The 21,437-nt window shown below is 39.3% G+C and overlaps 1 protein-coding gene and 1 long non-coding RNA gene across 5 annotated transcripts in view; one reads left to right on the forward strand and one right to left on the reverse strand.

The window, feature by feature from the left end:
* The window catches only part of NR6A1 (nuclear receptor subfamily 6 group A member 1), a 228,274-nt gene that overhangs the window by 107,141 nt on the left and 99,696 nt on the right, over positions 1 to 21,437 (reverse strand). The gene's annotated exons all lie outside the window — the stretch shown is intronic.
* The window catches only part of LOC118549987 (uncharacterized), a 48,481-nt gene continuing 39,237 nt past the window's right edge, over positions 12,194 to 21,437 (forward strand). Inside the window, exon 1 of the long non-coding RNA XR_013443836.1 lies at positions 12,194 to 12,494. This is a non-coding gene — a long non-coding RNA (uncharacterized LOC118549987). The remainder of the gene's footprint in view (positions 12,495 to 21,437) is intronic.

Raw genomic sequence — 21,437 nt, forward strand, 5'->3', positions numbered from 1 at the left:
GTCCTAGGATCAAGCCCCACATCGGGCTCCTTGCTCAGCGGGGAGCCTGCTTCTCACCTGCCTGCTGTTCCCCCTGCTTGTGCTTGCTCTTTTGCTCTTTCTCTGTGTCAAATAAATAAAATCTTAAAAAAAAAAAAAAAAAAAGGATACAAGGTTAATAAATAGGACAATTGCTTTCCTACATACCAGCACTGAACAAATGGTACTTGAAATTAAAAATACATTACCACAATCCCATTTACAATTGCACCCAAAACCATAAGATACCTAGGAATAAATCTAACCAAAGAGGCAAAGAATCTGTACTCAGAAAACTATAGAATACTCATGAAAGAAACTGAGGAAGACACAAAGAAATGGAAAAACGTTCCATGCTCATGGGTTGGAAGAACAAATATTGTGAAAATGTCTATGCTACCTAGAGCAATCTATACATTTAATTCAATCCCTATCAAAATACCATCAACTTTTTTCAAAGAAATGGAACAAATAATCCTAAAATTTGTATGGAACCAGAAAAGACCCCGAATAGCCAGAGGAATGTTGAAAAAGAAAAGCAAAGCTGGTGGCATCACAATTCCGGACTTCAAGCTCTATTACAAAGCTACAATCATCAAGACAGTACGGTACTGGCACAAAAACAGACACATAGATCAATGGAACAGAACAGAGAGCCCAGAAATGGACCCTCTACTCTATGGTCAACTAATCTTCGACAAAGCAGGAAAGAATGTCCAATGGAAAAAAGACAATCTCTTCAACAAATGGTGTTGGGAAAATTGGACAGCCACATGCAGAAGAATGAAACTGGACCGTTTCCTCACACCACACACAAAAATAGACTCAAAATGGATGAAAGACCTAAATGTGAGAAAGGAATCCATCAAAATCCTTGAGGAGAACACAGGCAGCAACCTCTTCGACCTCAGCCGCAGCAACTTCTTCCTAGAAACATCACCAAAGGCAAGGGAAGCAAGGGCAAAAATGAACTATTGGGACTTCATCAAGATAAAAAAAAAGGAAACAGTCAACAAAACCAAAAGACAACTGACAGAATGGGAGAAGATATTTACAAATGACAGACACATCAGATAAAGGGCCAGTATCCAAAATCTATAAAGAACTTATTAAACTCAACACCCAAAGAACAAATAATCCAATCAAGAAATGGGCAGATGACATGAACAGACACTTCTGCAAAGAAGACACCCAAACGGCCAACAGACACATGAAAAAGTGCTCAACATCACTCGGCATCAGGGAAATACAAATCAAAACGTCAATAAGATGCCACCTCACACCAGTCAGAATGGCTAAAATTAACAAGTCAGGAAATGACAGATGTTGGCAAGGATGCGGAGAAAGGGGAACCCTCCTACACTGTTGGTGGGAATGCAAGCTGGTGCAGCCACTCTGGAAAACTGTATGGAGGTTCCTCAAAAAGTTGAAAATAGAGCTACCCTACAAGGCAGCAATTGCACTACTGGGTATTTACCCCAAAGACACAAATGTAGGGATCCGAAGGGGCACCTGCACCCCAATGTTTATAGGAGCAATGTCCACAATAGCCAAACTATGGAAAGAGCCTAGATGTCCATCAACAGACAAATGGATAAAGAAGATGTGGTGTGTATATATATATATATATATATATATATATATATATATATATATACACAATAGAATATTATGCAGCCATCAAAAAAATGAAATCTTACCATTTGCAATGACGTGGATGGAACTAGAGGGTACTATGCTAAGCGAAATAAGTCAATCAGAGAAAGACAAGTATCATATGATCTCACTGATCTGTGGAATTTGAGAAACAAGACAGAGGATCATAGGGGAAGGGAGGGAGAAATGAAACAAGATGAAACCAGAGAGGGAGACAAACCATAAGAGACTCTTAATCTCAGGAAACAAACTGAGGGTTCCTGGAGTGGAGGGGAGCTGGGTAATGGACACTAGGGAGGGTATGTGCTATGGTGAGCACTGTGAATTGTGTAAGACTGATGAATCACAGACCTGTACCCCTGAAACAAATAATACATTATATGTTAATAAAATAAATAAATAAATAAATAACAACAACAACAAAATACATTACCATTTATATTAGCACTCCCTCCCAAATGAAATACTTAGGTATTAAATCTAACAAAATATGTACAAGATCTATATGAAGAAAATTACAAAATTCTGATGAAAAATATCAAAGTAGTATTACATAAACAGGGATATATTCAATGTTCACAGAAAAGAGGAGTCAATACTGTGAAGATGCCAGTTCTTCCCACCTTGATTTATAGATTCAACATAATCCCAACCAAAACCTCAGCAAGGGGTGCCAGGGTGGTTCAGTCAGTTGAGTGTCTGGTTCTTGGTTTTGGCTCAGATTGTGATCTCATGGGTGGTGGGATTGAGCCCCTTGTCAGGCTCTGTGCTCAGCAGGGAGTCTGCTTGGGGATTCTCTCCCTCTACCCCTTCCTCCACTCTCTCTCTCTAAAATAGGTAAAGAAGTCTTAAAACAAAACAAAACAAAACAAAACAAAAAACAGGGGCGCCTGGGTGGCTCAGTCAGTTAAGCGTCTGCCTTTGGTTCAGGTCATGATCCCGGGGTTGTGGGATCGAGCCCCACATCAGGCTCCCTGCATAGCAGAAAGCCTGCTTCTCCCTCTCCCTCTGCTGCTCTCCCTGCTTGTGTTTGCTCTCTCTCTGTCAAATAAATAAATAAAATCTTAAAAAAAAAAACAACAGCAAAATATTTTGTGGGTATTGACAAACTGATTCTAAAATTGATATGGGGATGCAAAAGACCCAGGATAGCCAACACTACCAATATTGAAGGAGAAGAACAAAGTCAGAGGACTAGCACTAACTGATTTCAAGAATTACTGTAAAGATCCAGTAATTAAGACAGTGTGATATTAGGAAAAGAACAAATAGATTAATGGAATGCAAGAGAGAGCCTAGAAATAGACTAACAAAATAGAGTCAACTGATCTAAGACAAAAGAGTAAAGGCAATATGATGGAACAAAAATAGTCTTTTCAACAAATGGTGCCAGAACAACTGAATATCCACATGTAAAAAAATGAGTCTACACAAAGACCTTACACCTTTCACAAAAGTTAAGTCAAAATGAAGCATAGGCCTAAATGTCAAACACAAAACTATGAAACTCCTAAAAGATAACATAGGAGAAAACCTAGATGACCTTGGGTATGACAGTGACCAAAGGCATGATCCATGAAAGAAATCACTGATAAGCTAGACTTCATTAAAAATAAAAACTTCTCGTCTGCTAAAGACAATTTCAAGAGAATGAGAAGACAAGCCATAGACTAGAAGGAAATACTTGCACAAGACACATCTGATGAAAGACTGTTACCTAAGATATAAAAGAAACTTTTAAAACTCAACAAAAAGTAAATAACAACCCAATTAAAAAATAGCAAAAGACTGGGCGCCTGGGTGGCTCAGTTGGTTAAGCGACTGCCTTTGGCTCAGGTCATGATCCTGGAGTCCCGGGATCGAGTCCCACATCGGGCTCCCTGCTCAGCAGGGAGTCTGCTTCTCCCTCTGACCCTCCTCCCTCTCATGCTCTCTGTCTCTCATTCTCTCTCTTGCAAGTAAATAAAATCTTAAAAAAAAAAAAAATAGCAAAAGACTTGAACAGATACCTCACCAAAGAAGATACACAGATGGCAAGTAAGCAAAAGAAAAGATGCTCAATGTTGGATGTCAATACAGAAATGCAAATTAAAACAACAATGAAATACCACTATACACCTACTATCCAAAACACCAAAATCCAAAACACTGACAATGCCAAATGCTGATGAGGATATGGAGTAATAAATACTCCCCCATTCCTTGCTGGTCAGAATGCAAACTGGTATAGCCACTTTTTTTTTTAAGACTTTTATTTATTTATTTGAGAGAGAGCGAGCATGAGCAGGGGCAGGGGTGGGGGCAGAGGGGGAGGGAGAAGCAGACTCCCTGCTGAGCAGGGCTCTATCCCAGGACCCCGGGATCATGACCTGAGTCAAAGGCAGACACTTAACTGACTGAGCCACCCAGGTGCCCCTGGTATAGCCACTTTTGAAGACAGTTCGGCAGTTTCAAAAAAAAAACTAAACATATTTATACCATATAATCCAGCAATTATACTCCTTGGTATTAACCCAAATGAACTGAAAATTTACATCCACACAAACACTTGTACATAGATGTTTACAGCAACTTTATTCATAATTGCCAAAACTTGGAAGCAATCAAGATGTCTTTTAGTAGGTGAATGGATAAGCTGGTATATCTAGACAATGGAATATTACTCATTGCTAAAAATAAATAAGCTATCAAGCCATAAAAAGACATGGAAAAAAACTTAAAATGCCTATCAGTAAGTGAAAGAAGCCAATCAAAAAAGGTCACATACTTACTATATGATTCCAACTGTATGACATCTGGAAAAGGCAAAACTATGGAGTCAGTAAAAATAGTAGTAGTTGCCAGTTGTTAGGAGGGAGTGGGGAATGAACAGGCAGAACACAGAGAATTTTTAAGGCAGTGAAACAATTTTGCATGATACTGCAATGGTAACACATGTCATTATACATTTGTCAAAATCCACAGAATGCACAACACCAAGAGTGAACCCTAAAGTAAACTACGGATTTTGGGTGATAATGATGTGTCAGTACAGGTTCATCAGTTTTAACAACTGCACCACTCTGGTACTTGATGTTGACAGTGGGGAGGTTATGTATGTTGGGGACAGGGGGTATGTGAAAAGTCTCCGTATTTTACACTCAATTTTGAAATGAACCTAAAACTGCTCTAAAAAAATAAAATGTATTAATTAAAATATGTATGAAAGAAAAAAATACCAATTTTCTAAGTTTTCAAGTATTAATAGTTATTGCCTTTAGAAGCCTAGAGAAAAATGAGAGGTTACAAATTTTATAAAGAAGAAAACTGTATATTCAGAAATGTTTAAGTTAAAAATGGCTCCCTAAAAATTCCTTAAATTAATTAATCTCTGCTATCTTACTCAATGGGTACTTGTGATTTTAACATGAATAGTGAACATGTAAACTTCTAGAAAGTGTGTTAATTTTGGTGTCACATATCTCCTGGACAAGATCTTTGTATAAAAGGTTAATAGAGCTGCTTAGAGAGGCCTAGTAGAAGCCACTACAAACAGGAAATCAGACCAAAGTGGTCTCAATGGCCCTGTGTCCATCCATGTTATTATAATCAGCTCCTGAAGATTTTAATGGCCTGAATTTTTTTAGAAGGGGGAGGGGCAGAGGGAGAGGGAGAGAGGAAATCTTCAGCAGGCTCCATGCCCAGCACAGAGCCCAAGGCAGAGCTCGATCTCATGCCCTTGAGATCATGACCCTGGGATCATGACCTGAGCTGAAATCAAAAGTTGGACGTTTAACTGACTGAGCCACTCGGGCGCCCCTTGATGGCCTGAATTTTAAATGATGAAGTCATCATAACCCAACTCTGAAAAGTCTGTCCTAAGGGATATAATCACCGCCAACATTCTCTGAACCCTGGTAATGCCCTTGAGATAAATGGAAGTGCTTTAGTGAAGACAGTAAACAGGTAATAAAAAGAGAGGGCTTAAAAAGAGAGGGCTTTGGATGCCTGGGTGGCTCAGTTGGTTAAGCGTCTGCCTTCAGCTCAGGTCACGATCCCAAGGTCCTGGGATCGAGCCCCACACTGGGCTTCTTGCTTGGCGGGGAGTCTGCTTCTCCCTCTCCCTCTGCCTGCTGCTCCGAGTGCTTATGCTCTCTGTCAAATAAATAAATAAAATCTTAAAAAAAAAAAAAAAAAAGTGAGCTTTGGAGCCACAAAAATAAAACCACCTATAAAAAATCTGAGTTAGATTACTGGTTCTGTCTTCTGAATCCTGAAAAAGTTATTTAACTTCTCCACATCTCAGTTTTCTCATTTATATAAAAGAGGAAATGGGGGGCACCTGGGTGGCTCAGTGGGTTAAGTATCTGCCTTCGGCCCAGGTCATGATCCTGGGGTCCTGGGATTGAGCCCCGCATCGGGCTCCCTGCTAGGCATGGAGTCTTCTTATCCCTCTGCCCCCACCTCCTGGCTTGTGTGCACACACTCTCCCTCTCTCTCAAATAAATAAATAAATAAAATCTTAAAAAAGGTGGGGGGAGGATGCCTGGGTGGCTCAGATGGTTAAGCGTCTGCCTTTGGCTCAGGTCATGATCCCAGGGTCCTGGGATCGAGTCCCGCATCGGGCTCCCTGCTCGGCGGGGAGCCTGCTTCTCCCTCTGCCTCTCTCTGTCTGTCTCTTACGAATAAATAAATAAAATCTAAAAAAAAAAAAAAGAGGAAATGGCAATACCAATTTAATAAGAATATTGTAAGAACTCAAAGTAACAGTTTTGCAAAGCACCTACCATAGGGTCTGGCCCATGGTGGTTTCGTCTCTTTTTGTCTAATCTACATTGCCATCTTTACCCTTGATGTGATCCATGGGAAGGCAAGATGGAAGAGAAAAAAATAGGCCTTCAGATATATGTATCTAAAGAAATTATCCAAAATCCTTGGCTTTAATTATACAATCAAGTGATTAACACTGGGTCAGTCTCTTTTTCACAAAAAAAAAAAAAAAAAAAAAAAAAAGAGCATATTCCTGCAGCCATAGGAGTAATGGTTTATGGTCTGTGCCTTAAATCCAATCCTGCCCATGTGATTTTACCCTTTTCCCTAGCAGACACTGGCACCTATTTTTGCCTACCCGAGAAATAAGGAGGTCCAGAAGCTTTGGAGAGCCAACCTAATTTGCCCCAAAAGGAAAAAAAAAAAAAAAAAACTATGTCCAAGTCATGGCAGAAAAAGGAGAAAAAAAAAAAAACCAAAAAACAATCCAGCTGGTTAATGAAACTAGCAGATTAAACTCCTATTTTTCATTGAAAAGCCCCTGCATGAAGACTAAAAACTAGCAAGGCAAACCCTACATTGCACAGCAGTAAGAAAGCAGCTCTATTTCCACACAATTAGGTTTTCACAGGCTTCCATCTTATGACATAACTCTTCATTTCCAAGACCTACAAATATCCCGTCTACACAGTCTCATTAGCTTGGAGCTCTCATTTAGCTCTAAGGTGAAGGGTATGATTTGGAAAGTTAAGGTGTAGTGGAGTTCCTGTACCAGCCTCAGCCACTGCCTGACTGTGATTCTTAAGAATCATTTCTTCTCGGGCGCCTGGGTGGCTCAGTCGTTAAGCGTCTGCCTTCGGCTCAGGTCATGATCCCGGGGTCCTGGGATCGAGTCCCGCATCGGGCTCCCTGCTCTGCGGGAAGCCTGCTTCTCCCTCTCCCACTCCCCCGCTTGTGTTCCTGCTCTCGCTGTCTCTCTCTCTCTGTCAAAAAAATAAATAAAATCTTAAAAAAAAAAAAAAAAGAATCATTTCTTCTCGGGGCGCCTGGGTACTTCAGTCAGTCAAGCGTCTGCCTTTGGCTCAGGTCATGATCCCAGAGTCCTGGGATAGAGCCCCAGGTCGGGCTCCCTGCTCAGCGGGGAATCTGCTTCTCTCTCTTCCTCTCCCTCTGTGTGTGTGCTCTCTCTCTCTCTAGCTCTCACTCTCTCTCAAATAGATAAATAAAATCTTTAAAAAAAAAATTACTTCTCCTCTCTTTCAACATTTCTTTTCTGCAAAATAGGGAAATGCCATTCCCCTCACAGAACTGTTTTGAGAATTAAAAACCCCTGTCAGAAGCGCCCAGAGTACAATGCATGGCTCACAGTAGACAAAAGGTATTAATTCCCTTTCCTTCTCCCTTTGATATAGCCTTGTGTTCCAGGGAGAAAGGAGGGCATGATTTTTCCTTTGCACAAAATTAACCAGTACCACAGCCAGGTCAGAGAGGGCAGGGCTGAACTCAGACTCTAGGTATCTTTTCCCATATATGAGTCCTGACTCCAAGTCGCACAGCAACACCTCACTTTTGAAGGCCACACACTCACACTCAGAAGCTAAGTCTTACACTGCTATTATTTTAAGAACCACAATGAGCTCAGGGCTAGGCTGAGTAATGAGGTACAAATGCTTTGGAAATCTGTGGGTTCCCAGCATAACTAATGAGTACTATCAACTGCATTCTGTTCAAGATATGGACAGACAACTCCAAGTGGCCAACAGCTCTTTGAAAAATGCAGAGGCAACGATGAGAGGAATACTATTTTTGCTCCTTCCTGTAGCCTCTACTTTGGGAAATTTACATTTTATATAATCGTTATTAAAGGTCATTTGTGGTTTATTATCATTCAGTTTCATTAAAGGTTAGTATCACTAGGGAAGCTATATAACGTGGTAGAAAAAATAAGGGCTTTAGAATCAAGCTTTGATTCAAGTCCTAGCTCTGCCACTTCCTTGCTATGTGAACAGTGGACAAGTCGTAACTTCTCAGAGCCATTTTTCAAAGTTCAGGTTGCCCCTCCAGTGGGTTGTAAAACCAACTTAGTGGCTTGCAAATAACATTTAAAGTAAAAATGACACTACATGTAATAAGTACTATTTCATGAAACTATGGTTTCAGGTATATATATATTCATATGTAGATATATACACACAAATAGGTGTATAATGAATTGCAGTATAAAATCTTTCTTACAGTGGAAAATGGTCAAAAAAACTGAAAGCCATTGGCCTTTATAAAATGAGACTATCAGGTGTGTATAATGTTATCTTCTGTATGTTTCACAGTATTTGAGAATTTGAAAAATAATGTGGGCCAAATATTAGCAATTAATCTTATTAGAATCAGAATATCTGAATACAACCTTATTTAAAAATACTGAGAAAGTTCCTTTTTGCTGGTCAGTTTCAGATTCTTTATTTTATTTTCTTCATGGCATGCTTTTCTGTTTTACTTCATTTTACTTTGTTAACTTATTTTCTGTTTTCTCACTAGAATATAAGTTCCATAAGAATCTTTTCTGGGGGCGCCTGGGTCACTCAGTCAGTTAAGCAGCTGCCTTCAGCTCAGGTCATGGGATGGGCTCCCCATCAGGGCTCCCTGCTCAGCTGGGAACCTGCTTCTAACTGCCCATCCCCCTCCACTCATGCTCTGTCTCTCGCTTTCTCTCCCTCAAATAAACAAATAAAATCTTAAAAAAAAAGAATCTGGGGCCCCTGGGTGGTTCAGTCGTTAAGCGGCTGCCTTCGGCTCAGGTCATGATCCCAGGGTCCTGGGATGGAGCCCTGCATCAGGCTCCGTGCTCCGCAGGAAGCCTGCTTCTCCCTCTTCCACTCCCCCTGCTTGTGTTCCCTCTCTCACTGTGTCTCTCTCTGTCAAATAAATAAATAAAATCTTAAAAAAAAAAAAATCTTTTGTTCTTGATCTCTCCTTAGGCACCTAGATTTTACTCACTCACTTATATACATATACACATATATACCATAAACATATGGTATATGTATACCTATATACATGTTTGTGGGTATGTATCTGCCAAATGAAAAATGAAGAACATCAGTGCATTCGTTCCAGTATATTCCATTTAACTGCACTTTCAAAATAATATGAGAAAGAATTTTCATACACAGGAATATCTGTGAATTGAGTTCAACAAGCAGTTGTTCAGCTAAAAATCTATAAAAGGTCCAAGTTACTAATGGGTCAAGCTTTCCTCTGAGTATCTACTCATGAACTATATCGATCATAGGGCTATAGCTCCTGATGTCCACTGAAAGAATATTTGACTTGGAATCAATGCTTAGGCTAAAACCCACTGATCATCACCTATGAAGACTATGAAATTTGCCTCTAGTATAATGGATCTGGAGCTGAAAGAGAGTTCAAATCCCCATTAAATCTTCTACATGCTGTGAGGCCTTAGGCAAGTTCCTTTATCTGTTAAATGAAGGTAATGGTACTTATACCATAGGATTATTTTGAAAATTAGATAAGCTTATGTATATAAAATACCTGTCACAGTGTCTGGTACATAATAAAACCCAGTAAAAATTATTATTATTCATTCATTTCTCTTTTTTCCAACTAATATTAATGTCTACTTTATTATAGGTCCTGAGCCTACACAGGGGCGCAGACACAATTCAAGAGGAACTGGCTGCAGTCCTGCCCATGAAGAGCTGAAAGTGTAATAGGAAAGATAAACCCATAAACAAAAAGTATAAAAGAATTACTAGGAGTGTAGTATGTATTATCTCATCCAGGAAGGCTGAAACAAATCTGCCCTTTTCTAGCAAACCTGATATTAGGTCCTGGTTAGTCTCTAGAGTTGACAGGTATACCAAAACCCTTCCAACTTATAAAATGGAATAGCTTCCGAGATGGGTCAGAGCAGCTCTGTAAAGAAGCCCTCATAAGACTGTCAGAGGAATGGTCAAGAATGATTGTCTTAACAGCCAAAAGGTAGAAGCAACTAGTGTTCATGGACAGATGAAAGGATAAATAAAATGTGGTACATATACAATGGAATATTATTCAGCCTTTAAAAGGAAGGAAATTGTGACACATGGTATAGCATGGAGGAGCACAGTGGACATTATGCAAAGGGAAGTAAGGCAGTCATAAAAAGACAAGCACTGTTTATATGAGATATTTTGAGTAGTCAAATTCATAGAGACAGAAAGTAGAAATGTGGTTGCTAGGAGCTGGAGGGGAGGGAAGAATAGGAAGTTAGTGTTATATACAGAGTTTCAATTGGGGAAAAAGATGAAAAAGTTCTGGTGACGGATGGCAGTGATGGTTGTACAACAATGTGAATGTACTTAATACTACAGAACTGTAAAGTTAAAAATGGTAAAAATGGTAAATGTTATGTATATTTTACCACAGTTTAAAAAAGAATAATTGTCCTATGACTTATAGCAAGAGAGAGGGCACGCATCCCCTGTTCTCTGACTTTGGTCATTCGTATACCTGGTAGCATATCAAGCCAGCTTTTCCCAGGTTAAAACATGAGAAGAATTTGGGGCAGTCCTCAAACACATGAGCCTGTATAATGTAGTCAACACCTAAGAAACCACAAATGCACAAACATCCAAACCCAGAATTTACAGCAAAATAGACAGTTTCTATACAGTGACTACAGGTTTATTTCTACAAGTGTAAGAAACGAAAAATAAAGTATTGCATGTCTAAAAGCCAGTTAAGGATTATATAAGCTAATTCCTAAAGAGATAAGTCCCCAGAAAAAAAATGACTGGCCCATGTGGAGTGGATTTCGTATATCAGTACCAAGGTCCCATAACACAACTTTACAGCCTGAAATTTAAAAAAAAATCATGCTAATGTGCATTAAACCAAACAACTTTTATATACTAAACAAAAATGTCACAACTGACAGTACTATTCAATGACCCGGTTTCCTAGTGGCCCCAGAAAGATGGTAAATAAATCCCAAGGACCCTAGTTCAGACAGACTGGAGAGAGTAGACTCTGGCTGTCTTGCATGATTAAAGGCTATGTCACAGCTCAGTGGGGTCTATACTTTGGAAGCTTCCCCCCAGCAGTCCCCTATGTGACTAAGGACTGGGATAAGAGTGACAGCTTCACAAAGGGGATAATAAGAGATAAAGTTTCTTCCTAGTATGTTCAAGACTCCAGAATTCAAAACTTAACTTCTCTTCTATCCATCCATCTAATTTTCATTAAGAGCAATTTGTATCATCTAGGAAGTCAAATACACCTTTATTTTTACCTTATCAAACCCTAAAATAAAGGCCAGGGTGTGGTGTGGATATAAACCTTGGTTAGGATCACAACAATTCTCACATCAAATAATTGGTTTAAGTTTGGGCCAAGTTCATCAACAATAAGATGACAGGATTCAGGCAAAGTCAGCTGCCTTCTCGCATTTCAGAAAGACTGGCACTGCTCCTGACACTAGTACATAGGTGTAAGGAACCTCTGGGTGGGTAATGCCACCAAACAAAAGCAACACCTTCAAAGTCTCTCTCAGTGACTAGAGGCAGCCAGACACTCAAACTGCCAGTCCTGAATTATGGCCTCTGAATGGTGAGGGCTTCACATTTCACTGATCAGGGCACAGCCCAATCAGAAGACAAACCCCTGCACTGCCAGGGACCAGCAAATCCGCTTTCTTCCAGAGTGCACATGACTGAATGTGCTTCTGTCCATCATCTGGGTCATATATAGTTCAATGCGAGCTGAGCAGACAGGGCTGCAAGGAAATCTGGCGCGGTTCAATACCTCGTCTAGCCTGGGTTCCAGTATCTAATTTTTTTTACTGACAAACTCATTTCTCTACCGGGACAGGATGCTGTGCTGGCTGGAAGTTCCATTTCTACAGCAAGAATCCTATCTGGAAACACAGAAGTTGTCCTCTAGCCACAGCAGCTCGAACTTTTTTGATTGTTGTTGCTGCTTTCTCCCATCACCCCCACCCCCTTTTGACAAAGATCCAACTGTAAAAAGTCTTACGTAACAGTTCAGGACTACTTCGGTTCTTTTACTGGGTAAGCACTTTCAATTTTTTTTTTTAAACTAAAAACCATTTTAACATTGAATCTGTTGAGAAGCTTAACTAAAATCTTTTAAGTAATTTGTGTAGTGAAATACTGTCAGTGGATTTTTTTAGTCTCATTTCTGCACGTGCTCCTTTGTTCTCAGAACAGAAGCTTTTTATACACACCCCATAACGCAGCTGGAGAGAGTTATGAAGTCAGTTATTATAAGGAACACAAAGGTTGTTTTGCATTCTTTGCCTTTAGATAATTAATTTTGTATTTGTTTTCTTAAAACAGAGTAGATAAAAAAGGGAGAAATTCACAAAAGAATAAACTGTTGGAGAAAAAAGTTTGAAGTCTTTACCACCTTTTCTATCTGTAGTTTTGTGTGGCCAAACACTTGTGCTGCCTGGGGCGGTGGGGGTAGTGGCAAGCGTAGACAGAGAGGAACTAAGCCAGACATGGACAAAGGCATGAGCCAAAACCAGACAGTCCTGGCCGTTCGATAGGCCAGCAGTGGGTGAGACAGGTCAGCCAGCTGCAGGGGCGGGAGGGGGGGGGAAGGGGCATGGATGTGTGAGGTGCTCATGCGTGCGATCGTGACTAGATTCTGAAACTGCCAGCCATTTTCCCAGCTATGCTTTGTGCAATCTAAAGGAATGCATCTCCTCTAAAGCAGTCTAGCCAGAGCCCAGTGATAGAGAGGAGTGTGATGAATACCACAACATATGGAATCAGAAAATACTGGGATCTGGGGTGGGCAAGAGGGAATGCAGAGGGTGTGGAAATTTTTTAGTGATCTGGAATGTGTTGAGTGACAGGAAGTGCCCCAAGCTCCCCCCCCCCCCCCCCCCCGCCGCAACTCTTCTCAGTCGCGCCTGCTTTTGTCTAACTCTTGTAATCTACACACTACTGCTTACAAAGCTGTCTGAGTTTAAGACAAAAAGAAACATAAAAGGCTCTCCGTTCCATAGTACCTGTGATATGGAAGGAGTGTAAAAAAGCATGGCCCTTCTAGCCTATGGACATTTTCTCAGGTATACAAGACAAAGATAAAATAATATTTTCCCAAGGATAAATGAGAATTATGACTTCAAGTCTGGCTTCCAAATCTGATTTTAAAAAATCCTGATTCTGCTATACCTACAAATGCTTAAGTTGGTTCTTAATTTGAATAAGGCTTGTTTGTTTGGTTAGTATACTGCATTTGAAGTTGTTTCTATTTTCTTTGTATAAATTTGGACTTTGGGGGGAAAATGTAAATAAGTAGAATGCACAAAAAAAAAAAAAAAAGGATTTTTCCCTTCACTGGTTAAAAAGCAGTTTCAAGGGTTGGTTTCTTGGAAAAAGCAGCTCTTTCTTTCTCATTTTTGTATGTATACTATAAAGAGAACTTTATGCCATAATAAACGTAAGGTAGAAAACTTTTGACAGAAAATAATACAGTGTTTCTAAGTGAAAAACAACTTAGCATTTTCCCAAACTTCCATACTATCAACAGAAACACTAAAACTTGGGAGAAAAGTAGCCAAATAATTGAATGGTTAACCCTACTTTTGGAGGATAAAATGGAAAATTAAGTGTGAATGAAATGATACTTGGGAATGTTTCTACCTCCTACCACAAAGGATGTTAGTGGTCAGCCTAGGAGTTAATCTTTCCTAGTGTGGCTCTGAGCCTTCATGCCGAGCAGACATTATTCACATGACGATTCGAAAAGTCCATTCATATATCTCACTACCTGGATTTGAATAGAAACCAGACAGCAATTCTTTAGTTCCAGCCACCATTCGCCCCACTGGACAATAGCGATTTGTTAGCACAGAGTCACAGGCTGTGGGACACAAAGCTTGGAGCTGCAGAAAGATGGGGGATTCAGAGAACAGGAAATTACAGGCCCGATACACTCCTGGCAGCTCTGAGAATACAAAAAAAAAAAAAAGGCAACACATCGATGCCATGTTTAAGAGCTACTTCTAGCTTTTTTAACCACCTCCAATGTCATAAAAGCTCTATTGTTGGAGTACATAAAGTCACGAGTCCCATGTGCTCTCTTTTCTCACTATAGGGAACTTCATTCAATGCCCTGGCACAGTCAGAAAAATCAAAAGCACCCAGAGTTGATTAGTTGTAAGCTTTGATAGAAAGGAGAAGAATATTTTGCAAATAAAATGTCAGAGAAAAAATATGCTTAGTGACACAAGTGACACATAATAAAATTAGTATCTTTTACAAATTATTTCATAAGACCAATCAAAATGAAACCAAATATACCAAGACTCCAGGGAAACAAATTTTTCTTCAAAATATCATATAAAATCTATTACTTAATTCAATCAAAAGTTTCTCCAGAAGATATATATCAATTTAAAAACTAATCTTACATAGAATATTTCTGAGTTCTGAGTTGTATTTTCCAAAACAAAGAACTAAAATCAAAGCCCTAAGGATTTATTTTGGCATATTAGAAAGGAAAACTACATTTTCTTTTGTTGGTTATCAAATTATTGTAGCTCTATGGCTAAATTTAGAAATTGCCTCTACTTCCCTCTCTTTAGACCTAAAAAATAAAATTAATGGACATTCTAGGTGAAGGGAGAAACGTATTTCTCCAATCTCAATCAATGAGCATAGGTTCCCATCCAGGCCCTCATGTTGCAACCTGAGCACCAATAGGCCAGAATGGTGTCCATTTCAACAGGAGGAGACCCTACACAAGGATGTTATAAATGGTTTTGTTCTTGAGCCTTTCTTCTGTGATCCATTCGCACACACAAATCCTAAATGGTATCATACCTGAAATATTCATCAAATGAGATCACGAATGATCAAAAAGTGTCTTGGAAACATGAACTGTTCTACTCTGGTCCCATGGCCTTAAGACGAATGCCTGCTAAATTTAATGCTGCTGGAAAACAAATCAGCAACTTTTAAACTACCAATTACTGGATCTCTTCAAATTCTATCATTACCCACCAAACACAAGCGTTAGTTATGACCTGAAGCTGTGCTGCTGTGCAGTACAGTAGCCACCAGCTACATGGGCTATTTTTATCTGAATTTAAATTAAACAAAATTAAATAAAATAATAATTTCATTTCTCCAGTCATGCTAGCTACACTTCAAACACTCACTAGCCCCATGTAACGAGTGGCTATCATACTGGACAGCACAGATATAGGATATTTGTATCGGAAAGTACTACTGGGGGCGCCTGGGTGGTTCAGTCGGTTAAGTGTCTGTGTCGGCTCAGGTCATGATCCCAGGATCCTGGGACCGAGCCCTGCATCAAGCCCCCTGCTTAGTAGGGAGTCTGCTTCTGCCTCTGCCCCTCCCCTCCGCTCATGCTCTCTCTCTGGCTCTGTCTCTCTCCAATAAATAAAATCTTTTAAAAAAAAAGTACTACTGGACAGCAATAATCTAGACTATGCTCAATCCAGAACACCTATCTTCAACTACACATCCAGCTGGACATGAAAGAAATTAATCTCTAAGTAAAAAATATGACAAGTATGACAAGGCAGCTAGCACCATGATACTTGAGATACGTGTAAAAAAGCATTTTGATACCAAAGGTTTCTTTTTTTCTTGGTCCACAATGAAGAGGTTATGAAGAATATTAAGACAGTAGTGGCAGACAGGTAAGAGTTGCCAGAGTAATTAAAATGTTCCAGAATGGTACTTAGTATCAAAAAGTTCTTCCTACGGGCACCTGAGTGGCTCAGTCAGTTAAGGGTCTAACCCTTTATATCAACTCAGGTCTTGATCTCAGGATCGTGAGTTCAAGGCCCTCAATGGGCATCGTGGAGCCTATTTAAAAATAAAAAAATAAAAAATAAAAATCAAGAAAAAAGAAAGTTCTTCCTAAACATATGAAGCAAATAATTCTATGGTCTCCTTCACATGACTGTCATGGACAATATGGAACAGCAAAGAACAAGGGGCTTGAAATAAGTCAGACCTGGGTTTGATTACTAGTACCTACCCTACTAGCTAGTGAATATTAGGCAAATTAATCCACCTCTCTGAGATTTAGTATCCTTATCTACAAAATGGAGAAATAGACAACCTGCATGAGGTATGGAAGGACTCACAATAAAGTATATAAAGCAGGGGCACCTGGGTGGCTCAGTCGGTTAAGCGGCTGCCTTCGGCTCAGGTTATGATCCCAGGGTCCTGGGATCAAGCCCCATCTCGGGCTTCCTGCTCAGCAGGAAGCCTGCTTCTCCCTCTTCCACTCCCCATGCTTGTGTTCCCTCTCTCGCTGTCTCTCTCTCTGTCAAATAAATAAATAAAATCTTTTAAAAAAATAAAGTATATAAAGCATCCAGAGTAAGGTGCCAGGCAGGTAGTGGGAATTTTAAAAAGGGTAGCTATTATTTATTAATATATTCCCCCCCTAAATCTTTATAATGTGACTCCTTGTAGATAGACAAATACTATTCAACACACAAAGCAAGCTATCATAAACAGGTATCCTAAAATACTAACACCGGCCATTCAGTAAATCAGCTGGAATAAAATGGAAATATTTGTATGCTAGACAGCTTTCCCCAGCCAATATGTGACCACACTGCTCCACGAAGCCTGGCTTTTATACTAGAACAATCTCATGTCATACTTGGCTCAAATAACCAGCAAAGTCCCTGTGTGTTCAGAGTCTTATATTTATGGATTTGAGCTTAGGTTTTATATAGGAGGACAGTGTTCTATAGCTAAAAAGTGAACTCTACCAAGGGATGCATACATTGTTGGGTGAATATATAAAAAAAAAAAAAGGCTTCCAAATAGGGAATCAGATGCCTGTTCAAGAAAATGGAAAAGGTTATTTTATTTTATTCTTTTTAAGATTTTATTTATTTTATTTGTCAGAGAGAGAGAAACCACAAGCAGGGGGAGTGGCAGACAGAGGGAGAAGCAGGCAGAGGACAGAGGGAGAAGCAGGCAGAGGACAGAGGGAGAAGCAGGCTCTCTGCCAAACAAGGAGCCCGATGCAGAACTCAATCCCATGACCCTGGGATCATGACCGGAGCCAAAGGCAGACATTAAACTGACAGAGCCACCCAGGTGTCCTGGAAAAGGTTATTTTAGAAATGCAATGATAAGAAACCTCATTCTCCCTTGCTGAGATGACTGAAGCACAGAGAAAAACTGTAAATAAAAATCTTTTTTTCAAGTATTGGACTGAGGCTTTTTTTCAAGGAACGTTTAAGTAACTCAGATTATATAATAGTAATAATGAACCAGTAAAACATCCAATGCCTTATTGCCTTTAATTATTGTGAACTTGGTATCTGGTCAAGACCAGATGCAATGAGTGATGCCTCCCCAAGTCTTTAGTGGTTAAAAAAAAAAAAAAAAAAATCCAAGTGATTCCTTCATGACCACGTCTTAACTTTCAAATATACCATTAAAATAAATTGGACATGATAAACAAGGATATGAGGTTCTTAAATTTTGATATCATTCTCAACCCATTCTATGCCTGCTAGGTGCAAGAATCATGGGTCTTAGTGTCAAGTGAACATGGGTTGGAATCCTGTTTCTGCTACTTATTTACTATGTGATCCTGAATAAGTCAATTCCTTTCTTTGTCTCAGACACTTTATGCATAAGATATGAATATTAAAGCCTTCCTGCCAGTCATTTTAAAGATCAAGGATCATATACATAAAACATCTTGAACATCCTGGCACATGGAAACCACTCATGGAAATGTCAATTCTGTGAAAACACAGTAAGGTCTTGAGGTCTGGTTCACTGTCTGACTCTTCCCAAACATAAATAGAAATAGAAGGGTTCCAGGCTGATTTATAGCACAGGCCATTCTTTCTTTAAATTTTAATTAAAACAAACATGAAGATAAAAGCTGTCAACACTGCACAAAGAGTCTCAAGTCTTAGAAACATAAATATTAGGGGAACCTGTGTATGCTGTCAGTTAAGCGTCCGACCCTTGGTTTTGGCTCAGGTCGTGATCTCAGGGTTGTGAGATAGAGAGCCCCACACTGGCCCTGAACTCAGTGCAGAGTCTGCTTAAGACTCTCTCTCCCTCTACCTCCGCCACTCCCTGCCCCCCATGCTCTCTCTAAAATAAATAAATAAATCGGGACACCTGGGTGGCTCAGTCGGTTAAGCATCTGCCTTGGGCTCAGGTCATGATCCCAGGACCCTGAGATCAAGTCCCGCATTGGCTCCTTGCTCAGTGGGGAACCTGCTTCTTCCTCTGCCTGCTGTTTCCCCTGCTTGTGCTTTCTCTCTCTGACAAATAAATAAATAAAATCTTTAAAAATAAATAAATCATTTAAAATAGGAACATGGATATTAAATAAGTTGACTGAATAAATACAGGATAATTATCTGAAAAGTGAGGTAGAACCTCAGATTTTAATATTACAAAATATAATTTAATACTGATACTAATTTAATGTTATTAAATATGTAAGAATCATTTCCTTAAATTAAGAAATAATATTTGTTTTTGGAGTAAGATTTCCACTCATTCTTCTTGGTGATTAGAACAAAAATATGAAAGTTCTAAAATACTGCCCCCAATCAAGAAAACAGCCTCCTGCATGTAAGGGAAAGAAAATTCATTACTTTTAAAATCAAAGCCATAGAAGGAATTCCTGGGTAAGATGTTTTCCTACTACATCTGTAGACTCACTTTAAAGTTGAAAATAATCCAGTAGAACTAGGAATAGTAGATGTTTCTTAATGCCAAATAACTGAAAAATGTTGGACATGCCACATAATCTTTCAGAGTACAGAAAGCAGATTAAAAAAAAAAAAAAGATGAAGAAGAAGAACTATAAGGGAGATAGTGTGGTGTAGTTAGACATCTGAAAAGATAGATTTGTCTCCAAGAAACGGGCTAGATTAGATAGAGGACATCAAATCCTAGCTCGGCTGCTATCTAGCTAGGTGACTTTTATTTATTTATTTATTTTATTAAAGATTTTATTTATTTGACAGAGAGAGACACAGTGAGAGAGGAAACACAAGCAGGAGGAGTGGGAGAGGGAGAAGCAGGCCTCCTGCCGAGCAGGGAGCCCAACGCGGGGCTCGATCCCAGGACCCTGGGATAACGACCCGAGCCGAAGGCAGACGCTTATTAACGACTGAGCTACCCAGGCGCCCCTAGCTAGGTGACTTCTAACAAGTCATTTCTGAGTCCTTGTTACCAGCAGTGGTCCAAAAAAAAAAAAAAAAAACCATTCATACTAGAGGCTAAAGGGTAGACAGCACTTAAGAGGTGAGAAATTTGGACTGGCCGGAGTGTATTCAAATTTAGTCTCTTTGTGCAAAGTCTAGTTACCATAAAAGGTTTTACAGGACTGCTTAATCAGATAGATTAGACAGACAAGAAAGATAGTTAAATAAAGATAGATAAGAATGGATTGCAAGGATTTCCATGGACGCCATTAGCATACATAAAGAAATCACAAAAGGTAACCAAAGGAAATGTTCCTCAGCAGGCAGGTGTTTCTGAGTTCTTACTAAATGCTGATCAAGCAGAGCCTTCTTTTTCTAGTCATTCATCCAATAAATATTAAGTTCCCAATATGTATCATACACAGTGCTAGACCTAGGTTAAGTGATGAACAAAACAGATACATTAGCTGCCCTCATGAGGCTGACAAGCTATAAACTAGGATAACCATGGCCAGAGCCCTATCATTTAAAAAATGGTAGGGATCTGAGAAACTTTGAGAACGAACCCAGTGATTTGGGAGAAGTGCCTGGCCATCTTTTGAAGCTGAACCAACATAGTCCATAAGAATATGGAAGAACGCACTCTCAGCTGTGTTTGATTCAAGCAAAGAGATACACTAAACTACAAGATCTTAATAGTTTTTAAACCATTAAGGAAATGAAATACCTTCAAACACATAGGCTGGTTTCAAATGACCATTACTCAGATCTGTGGTAAACCACTATCTCATGCAAAAACTCAGTCTCCTTTTGATGGATGATTAAGAACAAGATAATTTCTGCAGGGGAGACAGTACAGGGGTCTAGGCATGGAATGACATTCCAGGAATCATGATACACTGGAGATATAATGTGATACATATTGCCTTCACCCCCTTCCCTAATATTATGTTTGTAGCACCCAGCATTCCTTTAATGGCACATGCTATGACCACCATGATTACACAGCTAATGTACTCAGAGTACTCAACCCATGACTCGGCTAGTTCTTAGCAACCAAGAATATTTGAGACATGAATGATAAATACAAAGAGAAGGAAAGGTTAGAGTCACAACTAGGCTTCTGTAACGATTCATCTTAAAAACTAGAACCACTTATGTTTACAAGATGTCTAAATATTAACCTTTCTTCCCAATGGAATTTAGTCTTCGCTGTCATAGGACTATAAAAAGAAGTTACTGTTACCAATGAAATAAAGTATATCCATGTACCACAATGGCATAATGTTGTTTCCACAAAAACCGAGGTTCCCAATGTCCCAATCAAGAAATTCCCATTCTAGTTTTCTGAAACTTATAGAACCTGAGTTTCCACCCAGATTTTTTTTCACTGGTAAAGATTCAATCTCATATGTCTTTTGCCTTTTCTTTGTTCACTGGATATCAAAGTCAAGTGAAAAAAAAGAGATCTAGCATATGTACTCAGAAGAAATTAGACAGTTACATCAAAAAAGAGGATCCCAATCTGATCATTTGTTATTATGACCTAGATTTTGGTAGAAGTACCTCCATTTGGCTAATAGCATTATATTTTTTCAGCCTCACTTCTCTATATAATTCTGTATTACTAGAACAGAACAATTTCTTTTGGGTGGCCACTTAGAAGCCTCTAGGTATACAGCTCATTCATTCGAAGGATATATGTTGAGTGCTTAGCATATGAAAGCTCCTGTTCTAGGAACTAGATATACAATAGGAAACAAGACAAAGGTCCCATACCTGGGACTGTAGTCACAAA

This window comes from Halichoerus grypus, chromosome 14, assembly GCF_964656455.1.
Source record: "Halichoerus grypus chromosome 14, mHalGry1.hap1.1, whole genome shotgun sequence".
Lineage (NCBI taxonomy): Eukaryota > Metazoa > Chordata > Mammalia > Carnivora > Phocidae > Halichoerus > Halichoerus grypus.